Source organism: Bos javanicus, chromosome 13, assembly GCF_032452875.1.
Source record: "Bos javanicus breed banteng chromosome 13, ARS-OSU_banteng_1.0, whole genome shotgun sequence".
Taxonomy (NCBI): Eukaryota; Metazoa; Chordata; class Mammalia; order Artiodactyla; family Bovidae; genus Bos; species Bos javanicus.
In genome coordinates, this window is record NC_083880.1 from 35,476,565 (window position 1) to 35,495,447 (window position 18,883).

The window sequence follows — 18,883 nt, forward strand, 5'->3', positions numbered from 1 at the left end:
GTTATAGGTGTAGTGGTTTATATACATCTTTTAATAGAGATAAATTTGATGAATAATATTATGTAAGTCACAGGTGTACACTATAACAATTCACAAAATTTCAAGGTTATACTCTTTTTGTTATTGTTGTTGTGTAGTTGCTAAGTTATGTCTCTTTTGTGACCCCATGGACTGTAGCCCGCCAGGCTCCGCTGTCCATGGAATTTTCCAGGCAAGAATACTGGAGTGGATTGCCATTTCTTTCTTCAGGGGTTCTTCTTGACCCAGGGATTGAATCTGCATCTCCTGCATTTGCAGGCAGATTCTTTACCACTGAGTCGCCAGGGAAATTCCTTTTACATTTATTAAAAAATATTGACTACATTGCCTGTGTTGTACAATAGAGCCTCGTAACTTATCTGTTTTAAACTTTAGTGGTTGGTCCTTCGTAATCCTTCCCCTATTGTGCCCCTCCCGCCTCCCCTCTTTCCAATTGTAATCTCTACTTTGTTCTCTTTTAAACTTTGTTTCTTTTTCGTTATATTCATTAGCTTTTCTTTATTCAAGCCTTGAAACGCCTTTAATTGGGGTGTATTCTAACAGTGGTTTTACAAATGGAGAAAGCGAGGTTCAGAGAGGGCAGGTAACTTGCTTTTAAACTCACACAGCCAGAGAGTAGAGGAGCCTGAATATGAGTTAAGTCTGTTTCAATTCACAGCTGAACATGAACAAAAAGGTGCAGACAGTGAAGACAGAGAGGCAGAGGACCTATCTGGTTAGATCTCCCCTGGAAGCTCAGTGAAAAGGAAAGGGTGTTTGGTTTGTCCCTTTACAGTTTTGGGCATGGCTTAGGAGCTGCTCTGCCTGGAGATGTGGAATTAACCAGGTGAGTTATTAGGATTCATCCCAACTCTATGAATTCTTTTGTTACGAAAGCTCCTTCATTTTTTAAAAAAGAAATTTCAACAGTGAACACTTTGGATTGTCAAGTACACTTTTTTTCTCTGAATTGCATATTCAGTTCAGTTCAGTTCAGTTGAGTCACTCAGTCATGTCCGACTTTTTGCGACCCCATGAATCGCAGCATGCCAGGCCTCCCTGTCCGTTACCAACTCCCGGAGTTCACTCAGACTCATGTCCATCGAGTCGGTGATGCCATCCAGCCATCTCATCCTCTGTCGTCCCCTTCTCCTCCTTTCCCCAATCCCTCCCAGCATCAGAGTCTTTTCCAATGAGTCAACTCTTCGCATGAGGTGGCCAAAGTACTGGAGTTTCAGCTTTAGCATCATTCCTTCCAAAGAAATCCCAGGGCTGATCTCCTTCAGAATGGACTGGTTGGATCTCCTTGCAGTCCATGGGACTCTCAAGAGTCTTCTCCAACACCACAGTTCAAAAGCATCAATTCTTCAGCGCTCAGCTTTCTTCACAGTCCAACTCTCACATCCACACATGACTACTGGAAAAACCACAGCCTTGACTAGACGGACCTTTGTTGGCAAAGTAATTCAAAGTAATTCAAAGTCTCTGCTTTTGAATATGCTATCTAGGTTGGTCATAAATTTCCTTCCAAGGAGTAAGCATCTTTTAATTTCATGGCTACAATCACCATCTGCAGTCATTTTGGAGCCCCCCAAAAATAAAGTTTGACACTGTTTCCACTGTTTCCCTATCTATTTCCCATGAAGTGATGGGACCAGATGCCATGATCTTAGTTGTCTGAATGTTGAGCTTTAAGCCAACTTTTTCACTCTCCTCTTTCACTTTCATCAAGAGGCCTTTTAGTTCCTCTTCACTTAGTAAGGTTTTAAGTGGGCAAACCAGCAGGAGGACATTCATCCCTGAAACCGGAAGTTTGTCCTTTGGATCCTTGGCCCTGGTTTTACCAGGTCCATCACTGCGGCTGAGGAGCTGGCTGTCCTCAGGTGTGGCTGACCTTGGATGTGAGGACTGCTTCTTCCTTTGGGATATTGGTTCCAAGAGGCTTCTGGCCTCGGTGCCTTGTTCAGTACTCAGGTCTCTCTGGGGAAGTGGACCCAGGTGGTCCCAGCCTAAGCTACTACACTACAGGCCTGCACTGGCGCAGAAACCCTGGGTCCAGCAATCCACACCCATCGCAGCAGAGATGTGGCCTCATTTAAGGACCTGTGATTCCCATGGTGGCTCCGCTGCAGTCAGAGCAATTCACCCAGCACCTCTAATACCTGCTCTGTGTCAGGCCCCAGACCCTTACGGCACTGACAGTGCCCAGAGCAGCCAGCCCAGGGGAGGAGACACCCACACAAGGCTCTCCCACAAGTGTGCAGCTCCAGGAAGTATCATTGACTTACAAATAGTAGGTCCAAAGGTTAGGAGCTGCTAGGCAAGTACAGAACAGTCAAAATGAACACTGCATTGAAACCTATCAGCAAACACCGTTCAGATTACAAAACTGAATTTGCCCCGCTTTTCTGGAGTCTGTATATTCAGGGAATTTTAGAACTTAAGAGACTTAAGAAATCACCTATTGCATTGGCATGTATTGCTTAAAACAAGGCATCCATACTGGTGCTGTGACTGTGAACTAGCAAAAATGTACCCCAGGTAAGCTGTAGATCTGGTGTGGTTTCAGAATTCTAGGCAGAATTTGAATCGGATTTTTGTTAAGTGGTTGGTTATATGCAAGAATTCCTTCTTAGTTTTTTTCTTCATATTTTACATGTATGCTCTTATGATGCTGTATTTTAACACATTATTGACTAGAGATGTATCGATACATTTTCAGAGAGTGATACAGTTAACATCACTGTCTGAAGGTGTTAGAGATTAAAATTGATCAAAGGTTCACTGTATAACTTACGATTGTTGTTACCATTCACATTTTGCTCTGTTGGGTTTTTGTTCTAACTTTATGTATATTATAAACACAAGCTTATTGCCATAAAAATTTCAAAAATGATACACCACAAAATTTTGAGTGAAGAAGAATTTTTTGGTGAATTTTAAGCAGATACTTTCTCTAATTGTCTGAGCGACCTATATACTAGTGTCTCGAAAAATGATAGCTCTTCAGAATATAGTTCTGATTCAGACAATGTGAATATTAGACCAACAAAAAGACAAAAACCTTAGTGACTGATTCTGATACAGAGAGTGAAAATGAAACAGTGATGGAGACGACTTTGCAGATGTGGCAGTAACTAATATAATAACCTGCAAGTGTTAGTGAAAAACCTAATTTTTAGCCAGCCAAAATAAAAATCGCCTGCCACAGGTCTTATTTTCGACAGAAACCCCTCTGTCAATAATGAGTTTAAAAGTGATGTTTGCTTTGGAATCTTGAATCTGGTCCTTTTGAGTTTTTAATGGGCTCAACTTATTAAATCCGATCATTTTATCTTTGCTTTCCTAGGCTGCCATCTACAGGCCAATCAGGGTAATAACACCTCAGCAGAGAAGCTGGAGAGGAGGAAGGGGTTGCAGGGAGAGCAAAAATAATTGATTCTTCTTTCTCTGCTTTACTTTCTAAGGGATGCTTACACATATTATGTTTGTGTCTCTACACATATTTTGATTCTGGTGTTGAAAGTTTAAATGGTCTTTCTGTGCTCTTCTCTGGCTTCCTCACTTTAACATAACAGGAGGTCCCATTTGTCTCCAGTCCTGGAACCTTATTTAATTCATTAACTAAAATAATATAAAGACAATCAGCTTCTGGGGACACAGCCTGGCCTCAGGAGCCCAGACTGCAGTATTGCAGGCGGCTTCGTCTCTGGCCGCCTGCCCCCACGGCCCTCTGCTGAATGGGAGAAGGGGTCCCTTTGCATAATCTCAAACACTTAAAGTTGGAGGGGGCATTAGTGATTGTCTAGCAGTGATTCTGGTCTTCCCAGATGACTCAGTGGTAAAGAACCTGCCTTCCAAGGCAGAAGACATGGGTTCCATCCCTGGGTTGGGAGGAGCCCCTGAAGAAGGAAATGGCTATCCTCTTCAGTATTCTTGCTTGGAAAATCCCATGGACAGAGGAGCCTGGCAGGCTACACACAGTCCATGGGGTCGCAGAGCTGGACACAACTTAGTAACTAAACAATAAACCAGTGATTCTAGCCTAGAAAACTAGCTTACTGTGGCTAGAATTGCTCCAGAACTGTAATTCTTGATGGTTGAACTTTTCCCCAAGTCCTGGGGAAAAAAATAATGAGTAGAATGTTCTCAACTTACAGTCTTCTCCCATGCAGTCTTCTTAAATCTTTTTATCTACTGCCTGTGTCTAACTGAACAGGCAACAAGACTTGAGATGGAGACTCTGGGGGTGGATGAATGGGGGTCAGCAGCTGCTCTCTTCCTCCCCCCCCCCAAAACTCAAATAAAACGCAGAGATTTCAACCAGTCTAATAAGACTATGGAGATAAGATCTACTTTTCCTTTTTTTTTTTTTTCGCTTGAATTTTAAAACAATTTCTTATGATAAAATGAAATCTATCAGAACTCCATGAGGAGCTCACATGGCTGGCTGCACTTCAGGACTCAGGAGAATCTCTCAGCCCAAACCCCTCATTTCACAGAGGAAGCAGCCCAGGCCCAGAAAGGTGAGGTGAGAGAGCAGAGCAACAGGGCTGGTAACTGGAAGAGCTGGGCCCTTCTCCCATCAGCTCCCGTCACATCCGGTCCAGCCTGTGTCACATCCGGTCCAGCCTGTGTCACTTCTGGTCCAGCCTGTGCTGCTTCCAGGACTACAGACGAGTTCTCCCAGGTGAAAGTCCATCCATGCAAACATTCTCCTTTGACTGAGACATGCCATGTCCGGAAGCCATCTGTTCAGGTGTGCAGGGCGGCTGCCACTCGGGGCACTTTGTCCCCCCTCCCATTCCCCCACTCCCCCCCTTCCCCCTGCAGGGGGTGACTTGGTGACTTGTCCTAGTGGAAGACTCTCCCTGCAGGGGAGTTCAGGTCATTCAGTGCTGCTTGGGAAGGCAGGTGTATGGACCTGTCTAGGGTCCTGGGGCGGAGAGGGAGCACCCCCATGTAGGAGGGGTGGTGGGCTCTTCGTGTCCGACTCTTTGCAACCCTATGGACCATAGCCCACCAGGCTCCTCTGGCCATGGAATTTTCCAGGCAAGAATACTGGAGCAGGTTGCCATTTCCTTCTCCAGGGGATCTTCCCGACCCAGGAATCAAACCCAGGCCTCCCGCATTGCAGGCAGATTCTTAACTGAGTCACCAGGGAAGCCCCAGAGGGAAGACAAGGACCATCTTTTTCCTTAACTGTCACTAATGACCTCTGACCTCCATGTTGCTAAATTAGTGGCGGCTCTCAGCCTTCAGCTTGCTTGACCTCAGGGGCCTGTCACCCCCACTCACAGTCTTCACTTGGCTTCCCTCTCTTGTTTTCGCTTTCCCATTGGTCCTGCCTCTTCCATGCTGGGTCTCCCTCTGCTACCGACAGTCTGTCTTGGAATCCCTGGCCTCTTCCCTCTTTGTCCCCACTTGCTCCCTTGAGGTTTCACCTGCCCCCTGTCTGTAAACAGCATCCATATAGTAACTCCCAAATGTCTAGCCCAGCCCAGACCTCTCTCCCAAAGCACACATACGTGTATCCAACTCCCTACTGGATACCTTCACATGAATGCTCAGGAGACAGCAACCTGGATGTGTACAAATTCCCTCCATATCTGCCCCACCTACAACCTTCCCCCATCCCAGGCATCGGCAGCTGTACGAGTCCAGCTTCTTAGGCAAAATCTTTGACTCCTCTTCTCACATCTCACCTCCAATGCTCCAGGAATTCCAAAGGCTCTGCCTTCAACCTATGCTCTGAATCAGATCACTCCTTACCTCCTGGCTGCCTGCTGTTACCAGACTCAGGTTTGGCTACTTCCCGCTCTTGAGAAATGATTGTGAGTTGGAAAGGAAAGCCTGCTTCATTCAGGAGGCCAGAAACCTGGGAGAAGGTGAACTCCTGTCAGAAACCCAACTTCAAAGATTCTGCTCCAACATGAAAGTTTTTAAAGGGAGAATTGTTTGGGGGAGGGAATCAGAGTCTCCCTTATCTTCCACTGTCTGTAGACTTTCTTCTGATTGGTTGGTGGTAAGGTAAGAGGGTGATGCTCCAGGAATCTCGTACTTAGCATGCATTCACCATCCTCCACCTGGGTGGGGGCCTTAGTTCCTACAGAAGAACCCAAAGATATTGCTATGTGTATTTCTTGAGGAGGAGACAGAACCCTGTCCCATGACTGCACCATTTTTTTTTAAGGTTTGTATTTGCTTTTTTTTTTAATTGAAGTATAGTTGATTTACAATGTCATGTTAGTTTCAGTTACATAAAATTATACACACACACACACATAAATGGGCTTCCCTGGTGGCTCAGATGGTAAAGAATCTGCCTGCAATTCGGGAGACCTGGGTTTGATCCCTGGGTTGGGAAGGTCCCCTGGATGAGGGCATGGCAACCCACTCCATTATTCTTGCTTAGAGAATCCCCATGGACAGAGGAGCCTGGTGGGCTACAGTCCTTAGGGTGGCAAAGAGTCGGACGTGACTGGGGGACTAAGCACACCATAGCATATATTCAGATTCTTTTCCTTACAGGTTATTATAAAATATTGAGTAGAGTTCCCTGTGGTCTATAGTAGGTCCTTGTTGGTTATCTATTTGATACATAGTAAGGTTTGTATGTTAATCTGATCCTCCTAATGTATCCCTCCCCTACTCTCCCTTTGGTAGCCATAAATTTGTTTTCTATGTCTGTGGGTCCCTTTGTGCTTTGTAAATGAGTTCATTTGTGTAACTTTTTTTCAGACTCCACATGTGAGTGGTATCATATGATTATTTGTCTTTTTCTGTCTGATTTATTCACTTAGTATGATAATCTCCAGGTCCATCCATGTTGCTGCAAATGGCAATATTTCCTTCTTTTTAATAGCTTAGTAGCATTCCATTGTACATATGCACCGCATCTTCTTTATCTGCTGATGGACGTGAAGGTTGCTTTCATGTCTTGGCTATTGTAAATAGTGCTGCTATGAACATAAGGGTGCATGTATCTTTTCCAATTATAGTTTTCTCCGGCTAGATCCCAGGAGTGAGATTGCTAGATCTTACGGTAACTCTATTTTTAGTTTTTTTAAAGAACATCCATGCTGTTCTCTGCAGTGTCTGCACCCATTTGCATTCTTATCAGCAGTGTAGGAGGTTCCCCTTTCTCCGCACCCTCTCCAGCATTTATTATTTGTAGACTTTTTTGGGCAGACTTTTTGATGCACTTTGTTTCTTGTCAGCTCCTCCCTTGTCTCTGTATCCCCTCCCTTCCCTGATTAGCAACTGTGTGAACCTTCCCTTTGGAACTCAGGGAAGATCAAGGGGTCTGAATGAACTCTTATTTCCTCCAAGCAAGAAGTGGTGGTGCAGGGGTGGGGGAGACATGGAGAGGATTTGTGCTGGGACCCGCAGAGTCCCGCCATGTTTCACCCCAGCCCCCACCAGCCTCAGGCTGCCTGGATCACCGCGGGGCTTCCGCTCGGCCTCATTTCCACTTTTATTTCTCCCAGGGGTTTGTCTCCTGAGATGCTGACACCAAGGTGGCATTAAATGAGGGAAGATTTTGTGAGGGAATCTGCCCATGAGGAAACATCGGGAAAGGGAAGAGGACGCAGGGAAAGCCATGAAGCTGCCAAGTGAGTCACCCCCAGGTGAAGAGGAGAGGGAGATGGACAGATGCCAGGAGGACACTGGCTCTGAAGGTACGCATATCTCTGGCAACCCCCTCCCCGCTCCTGTCCTGCAGAGGGGTTCGTGTTTCCCAGACCAGTGTGTGCCTCGGAGCCCTTCTCTGCTTCGTCATTGGTCAGGAGCAGCCTTCAGAATCACAGCCTCAGCACAGACCTGGGTCTCACATTCTGGCAGTAATACAGATATATAAAAGAATATATATACCCATGCACGCACAATGGGTGTATACATATTCTTTTATATAACTGAAAATTCCCTTGTAGGTTATTATAAAAGATTGAGTTCCTTGTGCTCTACAGTTGCACAGTTTCACCCTCATGGAATGGGAGTCTGGGAGGCCCCCGCTAAACCACCACCCCACATGATCTTGTCCCACCCCGGGACTTTTCTCTTTGACTTTCACGCCCAAGTCGTCTTCCCATCACAGGTGAGAGGTAATCTCCCTGTGAAGCCTGCACCTGCCACTTGCTCCACCTGGGTCGCTTTCCCTGAAGATTAGCTTGGCTTCGGTCCCTCATCAAACCCCTTCTCCACTTCCTGTTTCAGGGAGGCCGATCCCAGCTCCATGTTTTTAGTATGTCTACCTGCATCTCCCATACGTGCTCTACTACTGTGTGTCCTCCCTTGTTTGTGACAGGCTGCGTAACTACTGACTTACTATGTCTGTTTTAGTGGCCCGTGTCCCTCCCTGGAATGTCAGCTGCATGAGCACAGTGGTCTTGGTTTTGTGTATTAATATGATCCAAGTTCCCCGAACAGTGTCAGGCACATGCTGCTGCTGCTGCTGCTAAGTCGCTTCAGTCGTGTCCGACTCTGTGCAACCCCATAGACGGCAGCCCACCAGGCCCCGCCATCCCTGGGATTCTCCAGGCAAGAACCCTGGACTGGGTTGCCATTTCCTCCTCCAATGCCTGAAAGTGAAAAGTGAAAGTGAAGTCGCTCAGTTGTGTCCGACTCTTAGCGACCCCATGGACTGCAGCCCACCAGGCTCCTCCGTCCATGGGATTTTCCAGGCAAGAGTACTGGAGTGGGGTGCCATTGCCTTTGGCTGAATGAGTGTTGCCTCTCACTTGCCCCTTTCTGTATATGTTTCTCTATCAGTTCCCTGTCTCTGCTGTTGGTTGAGGGTCAACACTCGCTTCCAAGGCCCCATTCTGGGGGCAGGGCTGGTGGCCTCTACCACACCCCCATGACCCCTGCCCCCTGGGCTTCAAGCGTTTGTAGCCTCCCCATCTCTTATCTTCTCCAGGTGGGTCTGTGTGGCCAAGAGGTCACAGCAGAAGTGATTTCCGAGGTCATTTCCGAGGTTTCAGCATAGAGACATGGTGGCTTCTTTGTGCTGTCCCTCAGATCACCTACCCTGGGGGATGCCAGTTGCCATGTCATGAAAACACCTAGATGGCTCAGGAGAGGCCCACAGCGAAGGAACTGAGGCTTGGGGGTGCATGGCCCCAGGAGGGACCCGTGTGTGGGGAGGCAGAGCACCGGCCCAAGTCGAGCCTTCAGAAGAAGCGGCTCCAGCCCACACCTGCCCTGTGGGAAGTCCTGAACCCGTACATCCCTGCTGAACTGCTCTTGATGCCTGACCTTCAGAAAATGTGGGATATTATCCATGTCTGGGGTTCTAAGCGGCTAAGTTTTGGTAATTCGCTCAGGCATCAATAGATAACGAGTACACTGAGTATTAATATCATTCACTCGATTTCAGAGATAATGAACCTGAAACTCATAGAAACTGACCTGCCTAAGTTCCTGCACCACAGATGGAACAGGCAGGGCTTCACTCTCTGGAAGGGCCAGAGTCCACTAGTCCCCACAAATCACTTTCAGCTCTGCATTTTGTATGTTGGAGGTGAAAAGTCATGGCAGAGGGAGACTAGCATAGGCTTGTTAATTAAATCAGGAAGATGAGTTGTTGTTCAGTTGCCAAGTCATGTCCTACTCTTTGCGACCCCATGGACCGCAGCACACCAGGCTTCCCTGTCCTTCACTGTTTCCCGGAGTTTGCTTAAACTCATGTCCATTGAGTCGGTGATGCTATCTAACCATCTCATTCTCTGTCTCCCCCTTCTGCTCCTGCCCTCAGTCTTTCCCAGCATCAGGGTCTTTTCTTCGCATCAGGTTGCCAAAGTATTGGAGCTTCAGCTTCAACATCAGTCCTTCCAATGAATATTCAGACGAGGCTCAGCTACAAAAAACCAGAGAGTGGGTCACTAGGTAATGAGACCTCCAGAAGAGCTGAAAAACAGAAACACATGCCTGGGCGATCTGCATCCGTATCCTTTGGCTCAGAACGTCCAACCCCACGTCTGTCTAAAAAACGACATCAGGCCAGAGGAATGCGAAAGCTGTCTGCCCCACGAATTGTACCTCTTTACCCGTCTGTAATAAAGCCAACCTCGCATCCATTTCAACTTGGCCAGGCTTTCCATCAGGTTTGCGGCTGTGTTTGCTTGCAGTAACCAAGGCTTTAAAATCTCGGTGATGCAATCTTGCCCGCTGCACCTCTCATTTTAAAAATGCGTGGATGTGGCAAAGCAATTAAGTCATTTTGTTTCAGCTCCTGATTTGACTTCTCTGCTCCCCAACTCTTTCACAATATTCATTCCACTGAGTTAAAAAGAAACCTGGTTGGAACCGCCTTTTTATTACAGCGGTCAGCAGCTCCCCTTTGTTGTGCTTTATCTGTAGGATGGGGGCCAGGGTTTACCGGTTGATCAGTGAGAACTGGCGTGCATCACCCCCTCCTCCCCCGGAGTCTGGGCTCAGCGGGAGGCCACTGGGCCGTGGCAACTCCCCAATGACATTATTTCTATTAAATGACAGCCGAGGGTTTATGGGGTGTTTCTGGCCCCAGCTCAGTGGAACCAGCAGGGGTGGGGGCGGGGCTGCTTCCTGTCTCCTTACCTAGTGGTTCCTGCTTCACCAGGAAAGATCACAAGACTATTTGATGTCGGTTCTTGGAACAGCAGTCAGTTAATTAAAACTGCTGAGTGTTTGAACACATGGAAGGTGCGGGGCACATCATTGCCAGCGCATGCTGGTGTCAGACAGACAGAGGCCCTCAGAGGAGCAGGGGGGTGGGGGAGACAGACATACGGCAGCATCTTCTCCTGGACAAATGCCCCTGACTCTCCTGCCAGTGAGTCTCTCAACCTGAGAACTAACTGTGGAAACAAAGTGACCAGTTTGATTTCAGCTTTTCATCTTTCCCATCTGAAGGCAGCCTCACGGGAAGGGGAGAGGGGCAAACAGGACATCAGGGGTTCTGAGTGACCTCTGAACTTGGCCATTGTCATGACTAATGCTGTCCCCAAACGCACGTATGTTAAGATTGTTGGAAATGGAGACACATGGTCACCAAATCGTGTCTTTTTTGAGAGACTCCTCTGTTTGGAGGCCTGGCTTCCTGTGCCAGACTGACCCCTGCATGTTGTCAGGCCCTGAAGGAGCCAGAAGGGACCAGTATACTGGTGCTTTCTTAGGTCTTGGGAGGTAGTAGGGTTTGTTCTCTGCTTGTTTATGCCACTCAATTCAAAGCTGTTTATTAAGTGGCCCTGGGACCTGCTATCAGCTAATCTAGGTGCAGGGGCCTGAGGCTCCTGAAAATATAGATAAAGACATTAAGATGTCTCTGCATCGAGACAACAAAGATCCCACTTCCCTCCATGGCAGGGGCCGAACCCACTCCTGCCAAGGGCTTCATGGCCTGAGGTTTATGATATTCACAAACTAGAAAACTGTGGGTTTCTGTTGAGTAAATTGTAAGGATGTAGTCAATACTTCTTGTATTAAAATGGGCCTATTAAACATGGTCTGGCCTTAATGAAAGTCATCCAAATATATTTTCTACAATAATCAAGATTGTAGAATCTTGTATATAGGGCTTCCCTGGTGGCTCAGTTGGTAAAAAGTCTACCTGCAATGCAGGAGACCTGAATTTAATCATTGGGTCGGGAAAATCTCCTGGAGAAGGAAATGTCAGCCCACTCCAGTATTCCTTCCTGGAGACTCCCACGGACAGAGGAGCCTGGCAGGCTACAGTCCATGGGGTTGCAAGACTCAGACATGACTTAGCAACTAAACCTACCTACCTATAAACACACATACACACACACACACACACACACATAGAGAGACTGTTTACTCTATGCCTGAATATCTTCACATGCATACAAATTCTCTGTTATAATTAGGTAGATGATTTATAAATCTAAGTATTAACCTCATGTTTGGAACAGGGCTATACTAGAATCACACTACCCAGTGTTCAGGCATGGAAATATGAAGACTCAACTGGGGAATAATGGGTAGATGGTGATCCCTGCCACTACTTCAGGTGCAGAAGGAAGACAGTCTTCACTTACATATCAGCCACACTAGTGAGTGACTGCTTTGAACCGGCTGCACTTTATCAGATGCATTCATCTGCTGATGTCCGATTGCAAGGCTGGTTACTATTTCAAAGAAAATTACATAAACACACTTAATCTGTATAATTCCTTCCCTTGCAGTCTGGAGATCTGAGAGGCTCAAGCTGGGGAATGGAGAAAACTTCTGTATAGTTCTCCCTTTTACTCAGTAGGCTGTATAGGTGAGAAGTGTGAGAATGAGCGAAGGCAGGAAGGGGCCCAGAGCACATGGCTTGTCTGGGATGGAGGGCATGAGGAAGTCAGTTTTTCCTCCTGGGCTTACAGCTAGCCTCTCTCTCCCTACTGGCTGTTTCCCTCCACCTATAAACACCATCAGATCATTTTCTCCCCATGGAAACAAACAAACAAAAAACCAAACCCAAAATAAAAATCACCAGAAATAAAACCTCCAGCCCTTCTTCCCCAGGGACCCTCAGTGCCCTCCTAGGACCGCCCACCGCACATCTCTTCTCTTCTCACACATGCACCTTAAAGGACCCCTGCGTTGGGCCATCTCTCTTACTGTCACCCCGATCATCCCAGAGCAACTGTCAAGGGGCTTCTTCCTATTGCAAATCCAAGGGCCATTTTTCCATCTTCTTGGTGGCTTTCTTGCTTTGTCCTTTCATGTTTCTGGACACTCCCCTGCCCTGCTTCTGACCACGGTCCCCTGAGTTGCCCTCCTGACTCTGAGACCCTCTGCTCTTGCTGGACACCCACATCCCAGAGCCCGTCTGCTGCTCATAGCGCTTCTCACTTTACACCCAGTCCTGGGCCGTGTGTTGCCCGCTTACAATCGGCTACAACCTGGGATGTCTGCCCAGTTACAATCTACAGTCTGAACGTCACTTCAAAGCTTAGATCTGAATATCCAGCTCCACCTGGAAGCACCATAGAAACCTCACATTAGCAAGTTCAAGGTGATTTCATGATCAGGGTAGGGACTATGTCCCGGTCATCTTTGTATCTCCAGCACTGAGCATACAGGAGGCACTCAGTAGTAAAGTAAGTCAGACAGAGAAGGAGAAATATCGTATCAGTCAGTCAGTCAGTCAGTTCAGTCGCTCAGTCGTGTCCAACTCTTTGCAACCCCACGAATTGCAGCACTCCAGGCCTCCCTGTCCATCACCAATTCCCGGAGTTCACTCAAACTCACGTCCATCGAGTCGGTGATGCCATCCAGCCATCTCATCCTCTGTCGTCCCCTTCTCTTCCTGCCCCCAATTCCTCCCAGCATCAGGGTCTTTTCCAATGAGTCAACTCTTCGCATGAGGTGGCCAAAGTACTGGAGTTTCAGCTTTAGCATCATTCCTTCCAAAGAACACCCAGGACTGATGTCTTTTAGAATGGACTGGTTGGATCTCCTTGCAGTCCAAGGGACTCTCAAGAGTCTTCTCCAACACCACAGTTCAAAAGCATCAATTCTTCAGCGCTCAGCTTTCTTCACAGTCCAACTCTCAAATCCATACATGACCACAGGAAAAACCATAGCCTTGACTAGATGGACCTTTGTCGGCAAAGTAATGCCTCTTTTAATATGCCATCTAGTTGGTCATAAGTTTCCTTCCAAGGAGTAAGCGTCTTTTAATTTCATGGCTGCAGTCACCATCTACAGTCATTTTGGAGCCCCCAAAATAAAGTCTGACACTATTTCCACTGTTTCCCCATCTATTTCCCATGAAGTGATGGGACCAGATGCCATTATCTTAGTTTTCTGAATGTTGAACTTTAAGTCAACTTTTTCACTCTTCTCTTTCACTTTCATCAAGAGGCTCTTTAGTTCCTCTTCACTTTCTGCCATAAGGGTGGTGTCTTCTGCATATCTGAGGTTATTAATATTTCTCCCGGCAATCTTGATTCCAGCTTGTGCTTCATCCAGCCCAGCGTTTCTCATGATGTACTCTGCATATAAGTTAAATATATGAAATATCGTATAACAAATCTTATATATGGAATCTAAAAAGAAATGATACAAATGAACTTCCTTACAAAACAGAAAGAGACTCACAGACTTAGAGAATGAACTTATAGTTGCCAGGAGGAAGGATGGGGTAAAGGGATAGTTAGGGAGTTTGGGATGGACATGAACACACTGCTGCTGCTATTGTTAAGTCGCTTCAGTCGTGTCCGACTCTGTGCGACCCCATAGATGGCATCCCACCGGGCTCCCCCATCCCTGGGATCCTCCAGGCAAGAACAATGGAGTGGGTTGCCATTTCCCTCTCCAATGCATGAAAGTGAAAAGTGAAAGTGAAGTCACTCAGTCGTGTCCCACTCTTAGCGACCCCATGGTAGCCCACCAGGCTCCTCTGTCCGTGGGATTTTCCAGACAAGAGTACTGGAGTGGGGTACCATTGCCTTCTCCTATGAACACACTGCTATTTAATTTAAATGAATAACCAACAAGGTCCTACTGAATAGCACAGGGAACTCTGCTCAATGTTATGTGACAGCCTGGAGGGGAGGGAAGTTTGGGGTAGAATGGATACATGTATATGTATGGCTGAGTCCCTTTGCTGTTCACCTGACTCTATCACAACATTGTTAATTGGCTATACTCCAAAACAAAACTGAAAGTTCAAAAGAAAAAAAAAAAAGAGGCACTCAGTACTTGTTTGTTGGCTGAGTGAAGATCTTACTCAGAAAGCAGGGTCAAGCAGAAACGTTTGAGAACCTAAAGAGCAGGTGTCAGTTCCAAAGGGATGTGGAATGTGTCTAGCCCATTAGGCAGTGCTTCCTAGCACCAGCCAGTGGGTATCCCAGGTCAGCCAGCATGGTTGTCTTTTAATTCAAAATGATGCCACACTTGAAGAAATGCACTGTCATCGCACTTGCCAAACATTTTGCATAAATTGCCTCATTTAATCACTACAACAACATAAATATTAATTTCCCCATCTCATGGGTTTGCAAACTAAACCTTAGAAAGTTTAAGGAACTTGAATGTGGTCACACAACTGTCCCCAACACTAACCTTCACCACTCAGCTTTGGACGTCTGTACCTTTGTTCTATTTGTTTTATGTAGTCATTGTTATTTTAGATCATCTGTTAAAGAACATGAGCCAGCAATGTATGGGTCTCTTAGACTATGTCAGAGGCACTCTAGTAGTAAAAGTAATGCCAACAGGACAAACAACCACAAAAACAGGGCACATGCTGGATACACAGGCTGTTGTGGTGTTTCCCAAGTATCAGGTTTATTGCTGCAGCCGCCCTTCAAGCAACCACTCTTATCAGGCCTATTTCACTTTCCCAAGGACAGCAGCTGGTCTTGATGGAGCCTGAATTCAACCAGGTGGTCGCACTCCAGAGTCAGGCTCTTAATCCCATCAGAACGAACAACATCCGGAAGAAGCTCCAAGGTTCCAAAGTACATGGATGTAGGTTCTCTCATTTAAGTTCTGTGATCCTAGAGCCATCCCATCCATCCTCTCAGTGCCCAGTGTGGACTTTCTAAAAATGGAATTTCAGACACCGCTTATTGAATGAATGACCCTGTGTGAAGGTGATATTGGGTGATGATGGCTTCATGCATCCATCACCCAAGTACTTTCTTTTCCTTTTATTAAGAACTTTCAGGAGACAAGCTGCCTTAATCCAAAGAAAGTATTCCCAGTTGTCGGGGGCTGGGGGAAAGTTCTTTTCAGTACATGGAGCTGTCCTCACCCCAGCCCATGGTGACTCACTTTTGAAAAATTTATCTATTTGACAGCATCGGATCTTAGTTGTGGCATGCAGGATCTTTCATTGCAGTGTACAGACTTGTGGCACACATGCTCCGAGGCATATGAGATCTTAATTCCTCCCACCCCGACCACCCAACCAGGGATCCAACTCTCCATTCATACATGACTACTGGAAAAACCACAGCTTTGACTAGATGGACCTTTGTCCGCAAAGTATCATAAGGTAAGCTGAGCGCTGAAGAATTGATGCTTTTGAACTGTGGTGTTGGAGAAGATTCTTGAGAGTCCCTTGGACTGCAAGGAGATCAAACCAGTCAATCCTAAAGGAAATCAGTCCTGAATATTCATTGGAAGGACTGATGCGGAAGCTCCAATACTTTGGCCACCTGATGCTTCAAAGAACTGACTCCTTGGAAAAGACCCTGATGCTGGGAAAGATTGAAGGCAGGAGGAGAAGGGGACAACAGAGAATGAGATGGTTGGATGGCATTCCCGACTCAGTGGAAACGAGTTTGAGTAAGCTCCAGAAGTTGGCGATGGACCGGGAAGCCTGGTGTGCTGCAGCCCATGGGGTGGCAAAAAGTCGGACATGACTGAGTGACTGAACTGAACTGACTGCCAGGGATCAAACCCATGTCTCCTGCATTGCAAGGTGGATTCTTAACAACTGGACCACATTGAAGTCCCACCCACTTGTGAAATTTATGTTGAATGTGGGTACAGGGCTACATCCCCGTGTACTTTCTGTTTCAGCTTTTGCACTTAGTTCTGGGTGGCCCACGGGCCCAGTCCTTCTGTTGAATTATTTGGTACATGACTGAACAGCCCTGATTTGACAGCCATGCCATTTGTACCATAAGGTTTCAGTTTTGTGTGAGCAACTTGCTCCCCTTCTGAGAGCTCACAGCTACAAGCTGGGAGATGCTTTCCAAGCGACCTCTGTCACGCTTAGACTTGCTTTTATGTTACAGATAGCAAGCAAAGCAGTTTCAAATGGTGTGTCTACTTTTGAAGAATTTATAAAGAAGGAAAACCTAAAAAAGGAGTATTCTTAGTGGAAATTGTCCTTCATAATAGGGTCAATTGTGAGAGATCTTAGGTGAAAAAGACTCCCTGAGATATTTGGCCAACGTGTGAGGTAGTGAAACAAAACTTTGGATGTAAATTTTAACTTTTGAACTGAAAAATCGAAAACAGTGTGTGCTACTGAAGATCAATGCCTCCATTCACGTATTGGCTAGCTTAGCATTTTTCAAGATCTTTCCTGCTCACCCTCAACGAATCAAGGTTTATACTATACATCTTTTGTATTTTTTCCTATTAGTCATCCCTGGGCCCTCAGCCTGAGATGTAATTTCCAGGGACCAAATATTTCTATGTAATTTAAATTTGTCTGCTCTGATTAATTTACATTTTATAAACGGATCATTTTGCTTCCTTCCATCCATCTCACTTTCTGTCAGTGGCGGGATTCCTCAAGCTTCCAAAAGGCAACATTACCTGAGCTTAATGTGAACTTCTGGCTCCCTGAGGTATAGCTCAGGGACATGCATTCCCGCTTGACTTTTACTGGAAAGAGCACCTGAGGAAACACAGAAATGGTTTCAGATTTGACTTGCTTTACTAGATGAAGATCTGGTTTGGAGGGGTAATTATCTTAAAAAGAGTTTCCTTCCTGGCTCAGTGATAAAGAATCCACCTGCCGGTGCAGGAGATACAGAAGATACAGGTTCAATCCCTGGGTCAGAAAGATTGCTTGGAGAAGGAAATGGCAACCCACTTCAGTATTCTTGCCTGGAAGATTCCAGGAACAGAGGAGCCTGACGGGCTACAGTCCATAGGGTCGCAAAGAGACAAACATGACTTAGCGGTGAGCACCTTAAAAGGCCAGGTCTGAATGGTGAGGACAGAAATACTGAGAGGGAGATGAGTTTAAAAGGGATTTGGTTTCTCAAATAGTAGATAGTTTTTATCATAAGGATTAGATAAGAGAAGAATATTGTGGTGACCTAAACTGTCCCCCCACCCACTAAATTCATATGCTGAAACCTTAAGCCCTGATGTGACTGTACTTGGAGATGGGCCCTTTGGCAGGTAATTAGAGGCTTTATGAGAAGATGAGGCTAAGACTGCTCTCTTCCTGCTGTGTGAGGACTAGAAAGGAAGTGATTCCCTGAAAGCCAGGAAGAGGGTCCTTACCAGGTACCACATTGTCCAGCACTTTAATCTTGGACTTCCAGCATCCAGACCTGTGAGAAACAAATGTCTGCTGTTGAAACTACCCAGTCTATTGTATTTTGGTACAGCAACCCAAGCAGACTAAGACAAATATGATTTAGAAAAGAGTTATTGATTGCTTTTTCCAGTGATTTTAAACACACGAGATGTGTTTGTGACCCCCCATGGACTGTAGCCCACCAGGCTCCTCTGTCCATGGGATTCTCCAGGCAAGAGTACTGGAGTGGATAGCAATTTCCTCTTCCTCTTCCCGGGGATCTTCCCAACCTTAAGACTGAGCCTACGTCTCTTATGTCTCCTGCATTGGCAGGCAGATTCTTTACCACTAGCACCACTTGGGAAGCCCAAACACATGAGATAAACATGACATTTTGGCTTTTTACAAAATAGTGTGTTTTTCTCCTTGTGGTCTCATGGTCAGGCATGGCATCTTGCGTTTCTCAAAATGAGTCTTAGTTTGGTTCAGCAGAAACTCTTTATCATACCTGTGCAGATTGCACCCATCAATAGGGCTGGGCATATTACAAGGAAGGAAACAAGTACGTATCAAAAGGTCAAGAGAATTGTTTTGCTCACCCCTGAATCTCTAGACCCAGAATAATGCATGGAAATGTCGCTGATACTCAAAACTCTTCTGCTGAATGAGTAGGTGGAGTGAGGACATGGAGCCTAGGGCTGGAGATGGAAAGAACTGGCTTGGGACGCACTTGGGTCAGGATCTGCGTCTTCCAGGGAATAAAGAGATGCAAGGTGATGAGTTCCATTTAGCCTCATTTTCCTCTTCAAAATGGGCATCCTAACACCAGGATTGCAAGGTGCTGGTGAAGATTCAGGACAAAAAGTACACAGTGTGGGG

At 46.2% G+C, this 18,883-nt stretch overlaps 1 long non-coding RNA gene across 1 annotated transcript; it reads left to right on the forward strand.

Moving 5' to 3' along the window:
• Positions 1–1,748: 1,748 nt before the first annotated feature.
• LOC133259139 (uncharacterized) lies at positions 1,749–10,097 on the forward strand. Its single transcript, XR_009740278.1, has 3 exons — positions 1,749–4,777; positions 7,509–7,700; positions 9,776–10,097. It is a non-coding gene; the product is annotated as an uncharacterized LOC133259139 (long non-coding RNA).
• The last annotated feature ends 8,786 nt before the right edge of the window (positions 10,098–18,883 follow it).